Source organism: Myotis myotis, unplaced genomic scaffold (assembly GCF_014108235.1).
Source record: "Myotis myotis isolate mMyoMyo1 unplaced genomic scaffold, mMyoMyo1.p scaffold_m19_p_11, whole genome shotgun sequence".
NCBI lineage: Eukaryota > Metazoa > Chordata > Mammalia > Chiroptera > Vespertilionidae > Myotis > Myotis myotis.
In genome coordinates this window covers 36,754,584-36,766,932 of record NW_023416315.1, presented here as the reverse complement: position 1 = coordinate 36,766,932, position 12,349 = coordinate 36,754,584, and the positions used below count along the sequence as shown (strand labels likewise).

Below are 12,349 nucleotides of genomic sequence, written 5' to 3'. Positions count from 1 at the left end.
TCCTTCCTTTTTAGAGCAGCATAGTATTCCATCATGTAGATGTACCACAGTTTTCTAATCCATTCATCTACTGATGGGCACTTAGGCTGTTTCCAGGTCTTAGCTATGGTGAATTGTGCTGCTATGAACATAGGGGTGCATATATCCTTTCTGATTGGTGTTTCTGGCTTCTTGGGATATATTCCTAGAAGTGGGATCACAGGGTCAAATGGGAGTTCCATTTTCAGTTTTTTGAGGAAACTCCATACTGTCTCCCATAGGGGCTGCACCAGTCTGCATTCCCACCAGCAGTGCACAAGTGTTCCTTTTTCTCCACATCCTCTCCAGCACTTGTCGTTTGTTGATTTGTTGATGATAGCCAGTCTGACAGGTGTGAGATGGTACCTCATTGTTGTTTTGATTTGCATCTCTCGGATGATTAGTGACTTTGAGCATGTTTTCATATGTCTCTTGGCTTTCTGAATGTCCTCTTTTGAAAGGTGTCTATTTAGGTCCTTTGCCCATTTTTTGATTGGATTGTTTATCTTCCTTTTGTTAAGTTGTATGAGTTCCCTATAAATTTTGGAGATTAGGCCCTTATCAGATATGACATTGGCAAATATGTTTTCCCACACAGTGGGCTTTCTCGTTGTTTTGTTCATGGTTTCTTTGCTGTGCAGAAGCTTTTTATTTTGATGTAGTCCCATTCGTTCATTTTTTCTTTAGTTTCAAGTGCCCTAGGAGCTGTATCAGTGAAGAAATTGCTTCGGCATATGTCTGAGATTTTGTTGCCTTTGGATTCTTCTAGAATTTTTATGGTTTCCTGTCATACATTTAAGTCCTTTATCCATTTTGAGTTTATTTTTGTGTATGGTGTGAGTTGGTGGTCTAGTTTCATTTTCTTGCGTATATCTGTCCAATTTTCCCAACACCATTTATTGAAGAGACTATCTTGGCTCCATTGTATGTTCTTGCCTCCTTTGTCAAATATTAATTGAGCATATTGGTTCGGGCCGATTTCTTGGCCCTCTATTCTATTCCATTGATCTATATGCCTATTCTTGTGCCAGTACCAGGCAGTTTTGAGAACAGTGGCTTTGTAATACAACTTGATATCTGGTATTGAGATCCCACCTACTTTGTTCTTTTTCAGGATCGCTGCAGCTATTTGGGGTCTTTTTTTATTCCAGATGAATTTTTGGAGAGTTCGTTCTAGATCTCTGAAGTGTGCCGTTGGTATTTTAATGGGAAGTGCGTTGAATTTATAGATTGCTTTGGGTAGTATGGACATTTTAATGATGTTGATTCTACCAATCCATGAACACGGCATGTTCTTCCATCTGTTTATGTCTTCCTCTATATCTTTTTTCAACGTCCTGTAGTTTTCTGAGTAGAGGTCTTTTACCTCTTTAGTTAAGGTTATTCCTAGGTAGCTTAATTTTTTTGGTGCGATGGTAAACGGGATTGTTTTTATAATCTCTCTTTCTGAAAGTTCACTATTGGTGTATAGAAATGCCTCAGATTTCTTGGGGTTAATTTTATATCCTGCTACATTGCCAAATTCATGTATTAAGTCTAGTAGCTTTTTGATGGAGTCTCTAGAGTTTTGTATGTATAATATCATGTCGTCTGCAAATAAGGACAGTTTTACTTCCTCTTTTCCAATTTGGATGCCTTTTATTTCTTCTTCTTGCCGAATTGCAATGGCTAACACTTCCAGTACTATGTTGAACAGGAGTGGTGAGAGGGGGTATCCCTGTCTTGTTCCTGTTCTTAGGGGAAATGGTGTTAGTTTTTGTCCATTGAGTATGATGTTGGCTGTGGGCCTGTCATATATGGCTTTTATTATGTTGAGGTATGATCCTTCTACTCCCGCCTTACTGAGAGTTTTTATCAAAAATGGGTGTTGAATTTTGTCAAATGCTTTTTCTGCATCAATTGATATGACCATGTGGTTTTTTTTCTTTCAATCTGTTTATGTGATGTATCACGTTTATTGATTTGCGGATATTGTACCATCCTTGCATCCCTGGGATAAATCCTACTTGGTCATGGTGTATGATCTTTCTGATGTACTGCTGGATCCGATTTGCTAGGATTTTGTTGAGGATTTTGGCATCTATGTTCATGAGGGATATTGGCCTGTAATTCTCTTTCATTGTGTTGTCTTCACCTGGTTTTGGTATTAGGGTGATGCTGGCTTCATAGAATGAGCTTGGAAGTGTTCCTTCCTCTTGAATTTTTTGTAGTAGTCTGAGGAGGATAGGTTTTAGTTCTTCCTTGAATGTTTAGTAAAACTCCCCTGTGAAGCCTTCTGGTCCTGGGCTTTTCATTGCTAGAAGCTTTTTGATGACCGCCTCAATTTCTTCCATAGTTATTGGCCTGTTGAGATTTTTAGATCCTTCCTGATTGAGTTTTGGAATGTTGTATTTTTCTAGGAATTTGTCCATTTCCTCCATGTTGTCTAGTTTGTTGGAGTAGAGCTGTCCATAGTATTTTTTAACAATCATTCGTATTTCTGTGGGGTCTGTTGTTATTTCGCTTCTATCGTTTCTGATTTTTTTTATTTGGGTCCTCTCTCTTTGCTTCTTGGTCTGCTAGAGGTTTGTCAATCTTGTTTATCCTTTCAAAGAACCAGCTCTTGGTTTCATTGATTTTATGTATTGTTTTTTTGGTCTCTATGTCATTTATTTCTGCTCTAATCTTTATTATCTCCTTCCTTCTGCTCACTCTGGGGTTTTCTTGTTGCTCTCTTTCTAATTCTTTGAGTTGTAGAGTTAGATAATTTACTACCATTTTTTCTTGTTTTTTGAGATAGGCCTGTAGAGCTATAAACTTCCCTCTCAGGACTGCTTTCATTGTGTCCCATAGGTTTTGGATTGTTGTGTTTTCATTGTCATTAGTTTCTAGGATGTTTTTAATTTCTTCTTTGATCTCATTGGTAACCCAATCAATATTTAATAGCATGCTATTCAGCTTCCAGGTGTTTGAGTATTTTGGGTTGTTTTTATTGTAGTTTATTTCTAATATGCCATCGTGGTCTGTGAAGACGCTTTTTATGATTTCAATCTTCTTGAATTTGGGGATACTTTGCTTGTGACCCAATATATGGTCTATTTTTGAATATGTGTTATGAGCACTTGAGTAGAATGTATATTCCGTGGCATTGGGGTGAAGTGTTCTGAAGATGTCTATTAAGTCCATCTGATCAAGTGAGTCATTTAGGATTGCTGTATCTTTGCTGATTGTTTCTCTAGAGGACTTATCCAGTGATGTCAGTGGTGTATTAAAGTCCCCTACTATGATTGTGTTGTTGTTGATCTCTCCTTTGATATCTTCCAGGAGTTTTTTTAAGAATTTGGGTGCTCCTGCATTGGGTGCATATATGTTTACCAGGGTTATATCTTTTGTTGTATTGATCCCTTTAGTATTATGAAGTGGCCTTCCTTATCTCTTGTTATGGCCTTCACTTTGAGGTCTATTTCGTCCGATATAAGTATTGCTACCCCAGCTTTCTTTTCCTTTCCATTTTCCTGAACGATATTTTTCCATCCTTTCACTTTCAGTCTGTGTGAGTCCCTTCTAATGAGGTGGGTTTCTTGTAGACAGCAGGTGTATGGGTCATGTTTTTTTTTATCCATTCAGCCACTCGATGTCTTTTGGTTGGAGCATTTAGTCCATTTACGTTTAAAGTTATTATTGAAAGGTATTTGTTTGTAGCCATTTCTTTTTTTGTGTGGCTGTTTTCTTTCTGAGCTTTTTATTTCTTAATTTTATACCAGTCCCTTTAGCATTCCTTGCATTGCTGGCTTGGTGGTGATAAACTCCCTTAGCCTTTTTTTGTCTGTGAAGCTTCTTATTTCCCCTTCAAGTTTGAATGATAGCCTTGCTGGATAGAGTATTCTTGGATTCGGTCCTTTGCTTTGCATCACTTTGTAAATTTCTGTCCATTCTTTTCTGGCCTGATGTGTTTCTGTTGAGAAATCATTTGACAATCTAATGGGAGATCCCTTGTATGTAAGTTTCCGTCTCTCTCTTGCAGCCTGTAAGATTCTCTCTTTGTCCTGAACATTTGCCATGGTAATTATTATGTGTCTTGGTGTGGGTCTTTTCGGGTTCACCTTGTTTGGGACCCTCTGGGCTTGTGTGACTTTTTTCTTCCCCACCTCAGGGAAGTTTTCTGATATTATTTCTTCTAATAGGTTTTCTAATCCTTGTTCATCCTTCTGTTGTTCTGGTACCCCTATTATTCGTATGTTGTTTCGTTTCATGTTGTCCAAAAACTCCCTTAGGCTCTCCTCCTGTCTTTTAATTTTTTTCTCCAATTGCAGTACATTTTGGGTGTGTTTTGCTTCCTTGTCTTCTAATTCATTAATTCGGTCCTCCGCTTCTCCTAGTCTACTGTTGATACTTTCAATGGAGTTTTTCATTGCAGCTATATCACTCTTCATTTCTTCTTGGGTCTTACTTAAGTTGTTGATTTTTTCATCTGTTTCTTCTAGCTTCTTCCATATGTTATTGATTTTTTCATCTGTTTCTTCTTGCTTCTTGCAGAGGTTGTCGATTTTTTCCTCCATCCGGTTTATGCACTCTAGGACCCTTATTCTGAATTCTTTTTCTGTCATGTTGCATGCCTCTGTATTACTTAGCTGCTTTTCTGGAGAGTCCTCCTTCTCTTTCCTTTGGGGGTTTCTTTGTCTACCCATGTTTGATCTCACTGACATATCTAGACGTTGAGTCGTTCAGTGGTTGCTCCCTTGGTGGCAGTGACTCCTTGGTCTGCGGTTGCTCTTCGGGCGGTTGCGGTAGCAGCTGCTCTTCAGTTGGCAGCAGCTCCTCTGTTGGGTGCTCTTCACAGCTGTGGTGGCTCTTCTGGCTGGTGGGGCGAAGTTTCACGTACAGCTGCTGTTCCTCAGCAGAGGTTGTGGTGCTCAGGAGGTTGCTGTTGCTTGGATCTGCTGCGTTGATTTAAAGGCACCAAATACAACACAACAAGGCACCACGTACTAGGCACTATACACAAATATATTCACAATATTAATAACCCCAAATAAAGGTGACCACCTGAATTAAGAGAATTAGGGGATAAGGAAGAAGAAAGAGAAAAATATAAAAGAGAAAAAAGAAAAGAAAAGTAGGGACCAAAAAAAAGGATTGCAAAAATGAAATTGGGAAAAAGGAGGGGGGAAAATAAAAGCAAGAAAAGAAAAGAAAAGAAAAAAAAGAGCGAAAAGAGAGAATGAAGTGGAAGAGGGGAAGAGACTTTTTATATGAGGAGAATACTCATATAGAACCGCCACTAATCCCAACAAATTCCAGCAGCAGCTCCCTGGAGATGAATGCAAACTAGAAACAACCAATAATATAACGATGAAAATAGAATGGAGAACACTAATCCCAAAATAAAATAAAGAGAAAATAAAATGGCACTTTAAAAAATGGTAAAATGGTAGCAGTAATAATACTGGTTAAAAATAAGAAGGTAGAAATTAAAAGGGTAAAATCAGGTGATGGAAAAAGAAGAAAAAAAGAAAAGAAAAAAAAAGAAGAAAAGAAAAAAAATTGGTTTCTTAGTTAAAAGGTGAAAAAAGAAAAAAAAAAAATTTCAGTAGCGAAGGTCCTTTGGTTCTTCTATTCTTCAGTGTGGCTCGCCTTAGACCTGCCAGGTATTCAGGAGAGTGTTGAGTTTCCCTGCGATACACTGTTCCTCTGTGTTGTAAACCACAGTCCTTATTTTAAAGCAGGCCGTATTTGTTTCCCAGACTGCCTTATTTTGTGTTTAGCAAAGAGTCAGTTTGTGGGTCAGCCTCTGGGTAGCAGTGTTCTGGGGTTGGACTCTGAGGCTATAGGGCCTCTCTGTCCAGTGGAAGTTCACTGCCCAGAGCTGGCTGCGTAATAGTTAGTTACCAGCACTGTGTTGTTGCTGGGATTGAAAATCCCTCTATAGGCCAGACCCTGTTAACTCCCAGGGACTGATCAGGTTATTTTAATCCTTGATCTCGTTCAGGGTGGAATCTGGGTGTGGCTGTGCTCCTTGCCTGGGGGCTGGGGGGGGAGTCTCACTCTCCTGAGAGAATGGCTGCCCCAGTCCTGGGCTCAGGGGTGTCTCAGCACTCAATTCGCTGCCACCTCTCCCGGCCCCCCTTCTCTCCTCAGTCTCTCCCCAGATTCCACTCCTCTGCACACTCTCCCTCTCTTCAGCACAGGTGAGTGTGTGTATCCGAAATGTCCCATGAACAGGATTCAGTGAAAACAAACAAACAAACGCCAGCCGCGGAAACGGGGAAGGCTTGGTTTCTGTAAGCTTCTTCTCTTACCGGGACTGCATGGTCTGGTCAGCTCTTCAGGCTGCCCCCTTTAGGCTCAGTCCTCCGTGATCACAGAACCCAGCTCTCAATTCCCCCGGCGGCGCCAGGAATCCCGCGGTTCTCCTTTCCCCCGTCAGGGGCTGTGCCTGTCCCAAGGGACGCGGCTGTCTGCCACGCGGTCTCCCTCCGACTCTCTGGGCTCAGAGGTCTGGCAAACTTTCCTGCCCAAATCCCTGGTTTTTTTTTACCTTTCCAGGGGAGCTCTGCTCTTCCCGGCTGCAAACCGTCTCACCAGCTGAGCAATTTCGCCAGTTCGGGGTGGGTGTTATTAGTTTCAGCTGCTCACTCCATTTGCTCCAGGACACGACCTGGGACGCGTCTGCCTATATCGCCGCCATCTCCTTTCTCTCTGATACATGTTATTTAGATAAGCAGACTGAATGATTTGAGGTTAATAATGCTTTAAAAATATTTTTATTGTTTTAAAGAAACAGATAAAATTATACTTTGGTAAACTATTGCTTTTCCAACTTTAATAGGATAGAGGGTGCATTCTTTTGGACCTTAAAATTTATATCCAATCCTGGGGTTCTGAAAATTGTAGCTTGGAAAACAAATATACTGGAAAGTAGTCTTGAGCCAACTAAGGTCAAACTTTGAAATTTGTTTTATTTGGTGATAGGGTACTTATTTTTTAATATAATATTGCTTATGTCTTATACTTCTCCAAATATCCTGTGAATGGATACATAAGGGGACATTATTTAGTATGTGTAATTATGAGAGTGTTTTAGTGTTATCATCAAAATGAAATGGCCAAATATTCTGAAAATATTGATGAGTTAATTGATCGAGATAAAATTATGATTTAATTACAGCATATTTTATGTTGCACAAGCATGAGCTTAAGAATTTAGACCTTTTTTTAGTTGGAAAGCACCTATTAATGCTGAAGGGAATGTTTAAGAAATATAACCTCAGTAACTTTTATGTTTATCTTTCAAGAATACCCTAGTCCTGAGAAAGTATGTAAAACTAGAGGCCCATTGCATGAAGAGATTCATGCAATAGGCCTTCCTTCCCTTGGCTGCCGGCACTGGTTTTCCTCCGGCACCCAGGACCAGGCCTTCGCTCCAGCCGCAGCAGAGAAGCCAAGCCTGGAGGCTTCTCTGCTCTGGCCACAGCAGTGAAGCCAAGCCTCTTCAGTCTTCAGTCGTCTTCAGTCTTCAGTCTTCAGTCTTCACTCGGGCGGGAGCCTTCAATCTTCGCTCCATGCCTGCATATGCAAATTAACTGCCATCTTTGTTGGGTTAATTTGCATACTCATCCTGATTGGCTGGTGGGCATAGTGGAGTGATACCAATTTGCATGTTTCTCTTTTATTAGTGTAGATAATTGGCAAGAGTACATGTGATTATCTTTCTGGACTGTCATATATCAGTATAGAACTTGGTTTGAAGCTGCCCATTAGAATTTAAAGTGAATTTAAAAGTGAAATGAGATACACATTCAACTTATAAAAACATTTCTCAATTGGAAAAAAGTTTGTGGTTACATGAAATCATAGTCATTCCTTTCTCTTCATAATTCTGTGCTATTATCATTTCAAGCCTTGTACAGATCACCAAAGACTTCTCAACTGGTCATCCTGATTTCAGTCTCTCCCTTTTTACAACTGTCCTTCTCATCCTTATCTCTAATGGACAAACACAATAGCAGTATTCACATATATGAAGGGCTATGGGAAAAGGCTATTGACTCATTCTGTGTATCTCTAGTAGTACAACTAAAACCTGTGGGTAGAAATAGTGATTCTGCATCCATCATGTCCCTCTCTTCAGAAACCTCAGTGGCCCTCCACTCTGGGCAGAATCTAAGTTCTCTATCCTGGTATTAAAAAATCTTTCATCACCGTATCTTATCACTCATCTTCCTATGTTCATGGTCTGGTTCAGTCAATACTAGTGTAGTCATTATCCTTCGAATATGACTTGTGAATTTTTTTGTGTGCCGTTCTCTCTGCCATCTTTTTCTGTTCAAAATACTGTGTAGAACCTACTTATCTTAAAGAACATATTTCAGATTCCTTCCTCTCCAAGAAGTACCCCTTCATCTCACTGTCCCCTAGTTATCTCTACTTCTTGGTACACTAACCTTTCATTCCACTTTTTTTTTTTTTTACCTTGAGGTTATAGAACATTCTACTTTCCTCTTCTAAAGGCTTATATCTTATTTCCTAGTTCTCTCTGCAAAAATCTTGATATCAAAATGGGACCTCTAGGCTCCTTTGTTTACCCAAATTATTTAACCCTTGGTCTCAATTGAGTCTTTTCTCAATTTTAACTTATTAAAAATAATATTTGAATCCACTGGATATATTTTATGTAGTAGTTCTTCATAATAAGGTATTCATATAAAATCAGATCCAAAAATTAGACCTGTAGTTTTAATGAACGGTTTTAAACTGAGAATTTAAAATAGGTATGGTTCTATATTTCTTATTCATTGATAACTTAGCTATCACATTCATTGGTTACTAAAATTTATTTTTTAAAGGGTATCTAAAAATTACTAAATGTAGTTAGTATTTTTCTAACTACAAAGCACAGATCTAGGAGGAATTTGTTTATTTATATACCTCTGTAAATAATATGCAGAACAATTCAATCCAGAATGGCTCTAGATGTACCATGCTACATCATATGTAGTACATAGCACATTTACTGTAGACGCCTTTGACTTTTGACTTTAAATTCCTGCTATTCAGTATGTCTTTATTATATATGTCAGTGTTACCTGGTGCAACCTAAAAAGAAACGTTCTAACAATTATTTAAAAACTTATAATTGTCTAGCCTGCATGGCTCAGTCCTTGAGCATTGACCTATGAATCAGGAAGTCACTGTTCAGTTCTCAGTTAGGACACATGCCTGGGTTGCGGGCTCCACCCCTAGTGTGGGGCATGCAGGAGGCAGCCAATCAATGATTCTCTGTCGACATTGATGTTTCTATCTCTCTCTCCCTCTCCCTTCCTCTCTGAAATCAATAAAAAATATTTTTTAAAAAAAATTCAATTTTAAAAAACCTATAATCTTTTTGGTGGTTGCTGGAATGTAAGTTACCCAATGTAATATAGTTAGACAGTTAGAGTAAAGTTTTGTTCTCATTGTCAGATCCTGCATTATATAAAAATAATTTAAATAGTTTAGATTCAGTTCATTTGAGTCAGCAAATTTACCTATTCACAATTGGCTTTTATATTAGAACATACTAAATGACGATTTACTTGGAAATCCTGAAAAGACCCTATTTGGCCCAACAAATTAAAAAAAAATTTTAACTCAAAATTATTAATTTATTAGAAAAAATAATAGGATATAGTTCAAAAGATAACAGTCACTGGTTGTATACCTATGGAAAGAAGACAGGAATCACCAGATGGTCACAGACTGATTCAAGATTGTACAAAACTACCTTCTATTTATGCTCAGATATATAATTTAGCCTTCTGTGATAGCATTTTGCCAGCAATAGTCCAAATTTGGCTCAATATCTTGTGTTATATCTTTGTGGGTGAGAGAAAAATGTGTTTTGAATTATGGTATAGGTAGCAGATAGGTAAAAGAATACATGTTAATTCTGTTACAATATCAAAATCAGAATGAGGGATTAAAAGAAAAATTATTACATACCAATACTCTTCATGAACTTAGATACAAAAGTCCTTAACAGAATTTTAGCAGATTTAAATCAGGAAGATATAAAAGTATGATAATTTATGGCCAAGTGACATCTTTGGAATGCATGGTTGATTTAATGTTTGAAATTCAACCTACAGAATTTCATAAGGGAAATTCCTCAATGTGATAACTAGAAGCCCAAGTGAACTGACAGCTAATATTATATTTAATGATGAAAGACCAATCGCTTTCCCCTTATACTAGGACAATGCAAATATACCCACTTTCTCCACTTCTATTCAAGTTGTACTGGAGGTCATAGCTTGTTCAGTGAAGCAAGAATAAGAAATGGAAAACACATTTTAAGAGGAAGAAGTAAAACTTTGTTCACAGACAACATGGTCATCTATGTAGAAAATTCTATGGAATCTACAAAAGATGCTACTAGAACTGATAAGTGAGTCAAGCAATGTTACAGGAGATAGGCTGTTGTACAGAAATCAATTCTATTTCTAGATACCAGCAACAGCAAAGAATTGAAAGTTCAAATAATAGCATTCATAATAACAGCAAAAACACTTAAGGATAGTCTGGCATAATGTATTGAATATATCAGCAAAATTCTGAGAAAATAAAGACAACCTAAATGAGTGAAGAAATAGACTCCATGTTTATGGGTCAGAATACTCAATATTGTTAAGACTTCAGTTTCACCCCAAGTCTATAGATTAAGCACAATCTCAACAAAAATCTCAGCAGGCTCTCTTTCTTTGGTAGAAATAAACATTTTTTAAAAAGAACAAAGTAGGGGACTTTATTTTTTTATTATTTTTTAATATATATTATTGATTTTTTACAGAGTGGAATGAAGAGGGATAGAGAGTTAGAAACATCGATGAGAGAGTAACATCAATCAGTTGCCTCCTGCACACCCCCTTCTGGGGATGTGCCTGCAACCAAGGTACATGCCCTTGACTGGAATCGAACCCGGGATCCTTCAGTCCGCAGGCCTATGCTCTATCCACTGAGCCAAACCGATTAGGGCCAAAGTAGGGGACTTTAGCTACCTGACAGCTGCACTAATCACAGGAGTCTGGTTTAGGCATAAGGATAGGAATATAGATCAATGGAACGGAATAGGGAGTTTCAATATAGACCTGCATAGACATAAACAATTGGTTTTTGACTAATGCACCAAGGTAATTTAGTGGTGGAAACTATAATATTTTAAAAAATCAGTGCTGGAAGAATTGGATAACTACATTAGAAAAAGCAAAAAAACAAAATTTGACCTTTCTTCCACAGTCTATACAAAAATTAACTCAAGATTGATCATAGACTAAAGTGCAGCAGCTGAAACTATAAAATTTATAGAAAACAGGCAAAAATCTCAATGATCTTGGGTTAATCAAGGATCTTTTAAGACATAAAAGCAGCCAAAACCAGTTTGGCTCAGTGGATAGAGCGTCGCCCTGCGGACTGAAAGGTCCAGGTTCGATTCCGGTCAAGGGCATGTACCTGGGTTGCGGGCACATCCCCAATAGGAGATGTGCAGGAGGCAGCTGATCGATGTTTCTCTCTCATCGATGTTTCTAACTCTCTATCTCTCTCCTTTCCTCTCTGTAAAAAATCAATAAAATATATTTTAAAAAAAAAGACATAAAAGCAAGAAATACAAAAGAACGAAATGGTAAACTCATCAAAAATATAAACACTTGTTTTGAAAATACTGTTAAGAAAGTGAAAAAGCAATTTAAATACTGAATATTTGCAAAACATTTATCTGATTAAAGACTGTTATTTAGAAGACATGAAGAATTCTTACAGTTCATTAAGAAGATATATAACCCTATTAAAAATGTGCAAATCAATTAAAGAGACACTTCACCGAGGAAGATATACAGTTAAGCACATGAAATGCTGCTCAATGTCATTAATCATTGGGGAAATGCAAATTCAGTTCCCAATGAGGTACTACTACACACCCAGTAGAATGGCTGAAATTTAAAAGACTGATGATACTATGCATTGACAGGGATGTGGAGCAGCTCTAGCATTCCTTCACTGCCAGTGGGAATGCAAAGTAGCACAGCCACTTCGTGGAACAGTTTGGCAGGTTCTTATAAATTACAACTAGAGGCCCAGTGCATGGATTCATGCATCGGTGGGGTCCCTCGGCTTGGTTTCTGGGAAACAGGCTGAAACCGGCTCTCCAACATCCCCCGAGGGGTCTTGGATTGGGAGACCCCTCTTGCAGGCCCAGCCCCCAGGACCTGGACACACACTGGCTCCCTCCTCCTCCTCTCTGGGTCCTGGGTATGGGTGAACCAGATTCGGGGCCAACAGTGCCCCAGCAGCAACCTAACCCATGGCCGATACCGCG

The 12,349-nt window shown here is 38.5% G+C and overlaps 1 protein-coding gene across 9 annotated transcripts in view; it reads left to right on the top strand.

The window, feature by feature from the left end:
- The window catches only part of PPP1R9A (protein phosphatase 1 regulatory subunit 9A), a 269,341-nt gene that overhangs the window by 160,711 nt on the left and 96,281 nt on the right, over positions 1 to 12,349 (top strand). The gene's annotated exons all lie outside the window — the stretch shown is intronic.